The sequence below is a fragment of the Papio anubis genome, chromosome X (assembly GCF_008728515.1).
Source record: "Papio anubis isolate 15944 chromosome X, Panubis1.0, whole genome shotgun sequence".
NCBI classification, from domain to species: domain Eukaryota; kingdom Metazoa; phylum Chordata; class Mammalia; order Primates; family Cercopithecidae; genus Papio; species Papio anubis.
Window position 1 is genome coordinate 85475167 of NC_044996.1, and position 7323 is coordinate 85482489.

Genomic DNA, 7323 nt, shown 5'->3' on the forward strand with positions numbered 1-7323 from the left:
GTGTGGTGACTTGAACCCCACATTTCCCTTCTGCAGTGCCCTAGGAGAGGTTCTCCTGAGGGCTCCACTTCTGCAGCAAATGTCTTCCTGGACATCCAGGTGTTTCCATACATTCTCTGAAATCTATGTGGAGGTTCCCAAACCTCAATTCTTGACTTCTGTGAACCTGCAGGCCCAACACCATGTGAAGCTGCCAAAGCTTGGGGCTTTCACCCTCTGAATCAAAGGCCTGAGCTCTATGTTGGCCCCTTGAAGCCATGGCTGGAATACAAGATACCAAGTCCCTAGACTGCACAAAGCAGCAAGGGCCTGGGTCTGGCCCACAAAACCATTTTTTTCTCCTAAGACTCTGGGCCTGTGATGGAGGGGCTGCCATGAAGGCCTCTGACATGACTTAGAGACATTTTCCCCATTATCTTGATGATTAACATTTGGCTCCTCCTTTCCTATGTAACTTTCTGTAGCTGGCTTGAATTTCTCCTCAAAAATGGGTTTTTATAGTGTATCGCATAATGAGACTGCAAATTTGCCAAACTTTTATGCTCTGCTTTCCTTTTAAATATAAGTTTCAATTCTAAACTATATATTTGTGAATACATAAAACTTAATGCTTTTAACAGCACCTGAGTCACCTCTTGAATGCTTTGTTTCTTAGAAATTTCTCCTGCCAGGTACCCTAAATTATCTCTCTCAGTTTCAATGTTGCACAGATCTCTAGGGCAAGGGCAAAATGTCACAAGTATCTTTGCATAGCAAGAGTCACCTTTATTCCAGTTCCCAAAAAGTTCCTCATTTCCATCTGAAACAATCTCAGCCTAGACTTCATTCTCTATATCACTATAAGCATGTTGAACAAAGCCACTGAAAAACTCTCTAGGAAGTTCCAAACTTTCCCACATCTTTCTATTTTCTTCTGAGCCTTTCAAACTGTTCCAACTTCTGCCTGTTACCCAGTTCTAAAGTTTCTTCCACATTTTGGGGTATCTTTATAGCAGCACCCCACTACCCAGTACCAATTTATTGTATTAGCCTGTTTTCATGCTGCTAATGAAGACATACCTGAGACTGGGTAATTTATATGGAAAAGAGGTTTATTTGTGTCACAGTTCAGCATGGCTGGGAAGGTCTAAAGTAACTTACATTCATGGCAGAAGGTACCTTTTCACAGGACAGCAACAGAAAGAATGAGAGCTGAGCAAAGGGGAAAACGTCTCTTATAAAATCCTCACCCCCATGATTCAATTACTTTTCACTGGGTACCTTCCACAACATGTGGTGATTATGGAAACTACAATTCAAGTTGACATTTGGGTTGGAACACGGCCAAACCATATCAGGGCCCCATGAGTGATCCAGACAGGCCATCAGAGAGCCTTCCTGAGAGTTAGGGAGAGTTGGACCACCTGGTTCTTGGTGCTTTAGTCCATTCCCAGGGACTTTATCTCACCCTCTCATGCTCTTGAGACCACACGAGGAAAGAAAGGCTATAGGATGGAAGAGGCAGGGAAGATAACTTATGGAGAACCAGAAATAAAGGGTGGGAAGAGAGCAGCACATGTGGAGAAGTAGGTGAAGGAAAGGGACATGGGATGTCAGGAGAGGAAGAAAGAATAGTGGGAAGGGGAAGAGGAGCGAATAAGCCAGGCTTGATGTGAGAAAGAGTTCAGATTCAAGGAAATCTTATGAATGTCTTTGCTGAGCAGAGACATGTATCCAACAAGACTATATATGGAAGACTGAGGAAGAAGATTTTCCACAGTCAGTAATCTTTTCTATCTTGTTCATCACAGTATCTCCAGCACTAGCACTGTGTCTAGCACACAGTAAATACACATACATTAATGTATGAATTTGCTTCCAGTTTAATGTGATCCTGCATGGGCTTGATATGAAACATTGTGACTACTATTACTATTATTACAACTTCTATTCCAATTACTATACTACTATAACAACTACTACCACTACTAACTAACCCTGAACACCTTCTCTAATGACAGGTGCTGCTATGAGTGTTTTTAAAGTACTAACTCTAATCTTCATAACACCCCCATGAATTGGGTTACCATTGATTTTACCATTTATGAGAGGGAGTATCACATGGTGATTAAGGACATAGCTTCTGACAAACGCTGACTCTATCACATATTACATGTGTGACCTTGCGTAAGCCTCATAGCCTCTCTCTGCCTAAGTTTCTCCATCTGTAAAATGGAAATAATAATAATAATACTTCCCAGGGTGGTTGTGATTGTTATATCAGCCAATACCTGTAAAGTGTTTGGATTACTTTTTGGCACATGATAAATTAGCTGCTTTTATGTTATAGATGAGAAAACTGAACCAAGGAGATATTAAGTAATATGCACTAATTTGTACAGTTAATTAGTGACAGAGACAAAATTTGAACACAGGTTTCCTCTTATTCTATCTAATGGAGCCACATTCTACTCACTATTCTATATTGCCTCTCAGTACATATGTTGGTAATTACATAGATGTATTGATTTTTTTTACAATTCTTAGGAAATCAAAATGTATTCTACTCAGATCTCTCTTACTTCTCTCCCTATAAGCCAATATAAAGATCTTTACTCAAGTAAATGAAATATTTTCTTAACGTTTACTTATTCTAGTCTAAAGTTCCTGTTGGAACCTGCCATATAATTATGTGAAAATTTTAGTTACCCCTTGAGTTTTTTACAGAGTCCAATGACAGTGGAAAATTGAAACAGTCTTATTCTCAACCCCTGCATTGAAGCTGAAAGACTGGCCATGAGCTAAGAGACTCTGACCCTTCTCTGTAGCACAATTCAATAACTGTTCCTTGTATTACTGTAATAATCTTCAAAGTGATTTTCCTGCTTTTGTCCAACTTCCAATTATTGATTTTCCCCACCTGACTGCTCAGAGACCTATCTACAACACAGATATCCCTATGTCACTCTCCCATTTAAAACTCTTCCATCCTTTTCCATTATTTCGGTGGCATTAAAGAATCTCTGTGATCAAATTTCTGAATAACTCATTTACCTCCTTTTACTTCCATAACATTTGTCATGCTCTATTGTAAACAATGATTGATTATTACTGGGAGAGGAAGGGGAAGTTGTGAAAAATCATGTTCCATACTGGAGTTGGAGCTCCACAGGGGCAAAGATTATAAATTTGTAATCTCTATATCCCTGATGATTAGAACAGTTCCCAGTGCATAGTAGACATTCAATTAATGTTGAATGAATGGATGGTGGGTAAATATCAATTAAATACCTAAAGTACGTAGATGAAATTCACTATAAATAAAATTTCTTTTTGGTGAGAAAAGGTAAATACTCTGTATTTACACTGATAATGAGTGTATATAATATATAGACACAATCTATCTGAGTTTTGTCCAGTCATACAGAAATTTAGCAGATTTTCTTGCCATTAAAAGACAAGGCTCAAGTGATTCTCTCATCTCAGCCTCCTTAGTAGCTGGGACTACAGGAGTGTGTGCCACCATGCCTGGAGATTTTTGGTTTGTTTTGCTTTGTTTTGTTTTGTTTTAAAAAGATGGGCCTTGCTATGTTGCACAGGTTGATTGCAAACTCCTATGATCAAATCATCATCCTGCTTCGACCTCACAAAATGCTGGGAGTACAGGCATGAGCTACTGTGGCTGGTCCCTATCTCATATTCTGAACCTTTGCTTCTCACACTTTTCAAAATCTTTACACAAGGACTGTCCTTATGTCATCTTTGTGGCATCATATAACATGCAAAATAAAACAATTCCAACTCAGGGAATGTTATGACTGGAAGAGCTTTTAGAAATAATGTAGTCCATCCTTCTTTATAAAATCTTACTGCCAATAATAATGCTAATAATTCAGCACTCAGTATTTACCAGTCTCCTTTTACATGTATCAACATATTTAACCCTTGCAACAACACTTTAATGCATTTTTTATTATTATGCCCATAGTGTCAATGAGGAAACTAAAGAACAGAGAGGTTAAACAAGTTGTCCAAGTTCATATAGCTAGTAAGTGCAAGGCCCATAAATAAGTGATTTGCCCGGAATCATTTAATTTGGGGCTATCAGTGTTGGCAGGCGCTTTAGAAAACAAATCCAATTCTTTGTTCCCTGTGTGTGTGTGCGTGTGCGCGCGTGCACGTGTGCACCCACTAAGGTACTTAGAGAAAAAAAATTGTTTAAGATTGTACAACCAGCTAGTAATTGAGGCAGAACTGGAACTCAGACTTGTGGACAACCAACCTCATACTTTTTTGTAGCACTCTATGCTGCCCTTCTTTTTGAATAATTTTCAGACTTTTCTCTCTACCAACTTGGTTCAAATAAGTTTTCTTGCTAGAATTCATGGGTGTGGGAAATCCTGAGCACTGAAAGATCAGGGCCATGAAGTCTGGCCTTTGTACAACAAAGTGGACTATCTGTACTATCTTCATTTAGTAGTACTGAGAAAGCTTCATGTAAGATTTAAGGAATATTCAGTCAGGTCTAATATTGGTAACTTTGATCTCAAATTTATAAAAGTAAAACAAAATCTCAGCCAGCATCACAAGGAGTAAGAGGGAATGAGAGATCGTTAGGCTCACAGAGCCTCATCGTGACTAGAGTCCTGTGAATAGGAGATTGGCAGTATAGAAAGTGAGTAGAAATGGGCCTGTTTGCCTGGAACTCACTCTGCAACAGGAGCATATACAATATATATTACTAAGGTGTACTGAAATGAGGGCATGAGCCATTTAGTCTGTAATTAGCAAAGAGTAAGTGATTCAAATGTAATTGACAGAATTTCTGTGGCCCTGGCAGAAATCTGGCTGCTGTGCAGGTTCACTTCCTTTGAAAATTACTTCCAAGTTAAGGAGCTGGTTATGGACCTTGGGAAATACTTGAGAAGCTTCTCATGACCAAGATTTAAGAGGCCTTCTGTACCAAAAGGGCCCAGAAAGTCATTACTCTAGTTTAAAAAACAGCATTGTCTCTATAAGGATACCCCTGAAAATGTACACATATTATGTAGGAGAGGGGTTAAATGACATAGATGAGCCTTGTTTTACATATATTATGTAGAAGAGGGGTTTAATGATACAGATGAGCCTTTTTTATTACTGAAGAAGAGCTAGCTGTCACTTTGGAAAGTGAAGAGCAGAGATACATGGAGAGAAAGCAATATGAGGTGAGCTATAATATTGAGGGTCAGGAAAGGTATAAATGTGATAGGCCTTTACAGAAAGGCTCCAGATCAATGAATATGATAGAAATCATAATGTAGATATGATGCATTACAATGTGCATTGAAATTTTCTATAGTATTTCATTTCTACATTCTTTCATTTGACTCTCCCAATAACTAAGGAAAATGTTAATTCCATTTTCTAGAAGAGAAAAATGGAGGCTTTGAGAGGTTAAGTTAATTTCCAAAGGCCACACTTTAAGTGAAGAAGTTGGAACTTTACCCTGCTTGGTTGAATCCTATAGGCCTTGCTCCCTGAGGTGGATAGATAGAAACAACAGGGGAGGTGAAAGTACAGATAGCAGGAATGAGGCTAAGGGCCTTTTTCTTCCATCTCGCCTTTGGGAACTCAAAACATAAGTTTGTAGTATTGAAAGCAGTATTAAGAGTAGAGTTGCAAACATTAACACATTCATTTACACATGTGAATCACTTGCTTTGTTACTTACCTATAGTGAAGTTTTAATCATGCCCTAACTCTTCTCCACACTTAAGTACATATGCTACCTCCTGCCACAAATCCAGATTAGAAAAAGCAAACAGAATTAGGCAGATGAAGTTTCTGCTCCTCTAAGTCATCAAACACATTCTTAAGCCAAATAAAATAATTTATTCTTATTCTTCTCCTCTTCTAGCACAATCTCCATTTCTGCAAGGTAAAGTGTAATTAATTCATAACTTTTAAAATCTAGCCTGAGTTATGTTTCACAAGGGGACTGGGTTGATATTTTTTTCTCCATCTTGTCTTAAAGTGGTTGTTAAGAAAAGTGATAGTGTAAACCAGATTGCAGGGAGATAATTAAAGAACTAAAGATAATTGTCTTAAAGCATTTTGGAAAAACTCAGTTACAAACAATTGATATACTAATTACAACCTATTTTTATCTGCTGACACAGAAAGATTCCCTAAGGGCCTTGAGTTTTAGCAGATTTAGACACTGAATAGAAGTAATAAACTAGTATTTTTGTGAATACTCAAGTCGTACTTTACCAAATTAGATTCATGTGTATAGGACAATACCTAATCCAAAATTGGTATTTAGTTAATGCTTACTCAGTGAATTTAAATGAACTAATAGAACATTAGACATATGAGGAATGCTTGGTTTCTCTTTACAGAAGGCCCTTGAGCTTGAGGACCCTTCAGAAGGGTCCTGGCCAACCATATAATCATCACAAGTGTGGAAAATTCTGCCAGTATCTACAATCAGAGGAATGAAACTCCCATCCCTGTCTCCCGAGCTCTACAGCTTTATGAATAAGTCATACTTATATCATGCTCTCAGGCTGAATATGTGGAGGAGAAAAGCTTGGAGCAGGAATCCCTAGGCTAGAAAAATATCCTTTTCCTGGTCCCCCAAGAAATCTGGCTTCTCAATCTTAAACTTCAGAGCTCTTTGGTTTCACGAACTAACCTTCCCTGGTTAGCTGAAAAGTCTTCATTTTCCCCTCAGGGTTCTCTAGTTACCTCTGGATGAAGAGAGAAAGTTCTACTAGTCTCTAAATTTTGTTTTGCTCATCCCTTTTGGTTTTGGTTTTGGTTTTACCTTGAAGCCTGACTTACCTTAGTATATATTGTTTTCTTTTTTAAAATTATACTTTAAGTTCTAAAATACATGTGTAGAACGTGCAGGTTTGTTACCTGGGTATACATGTACCACGGTGGTTTGCTGGACCCATCAACCCATCATCTACATTAGGTATTTCTCATCATGCTGTCCCTCACCTTGCTCCCCACCACCTGAAAGGCCCCGGTGTGTGCTGTTCCCCCTCGTGCCCATATGTTCTCACTGTTCAACTCCCGTTTGTGAGTGACAACATGTGGTGTTCAGTTTTCAGTTCCTGTGCTAGTTTGCTGAGATATGTGCTACATTTACTTTACCCAGTCTATCATTGATTGGCATTTGGGTTGGTTCCAAATATTTGCTATTGTGAATAGTGCTGCAATAAACATACATATGCATGTCTCTTTATAATAGAACGATTTATAATCCTTTGGGTATATACCCAGTAATAGGATTACTGGGTAAAATGATATTTCTGATTCTATATCCTTGAGGAATCACCACACTGTCTTCCA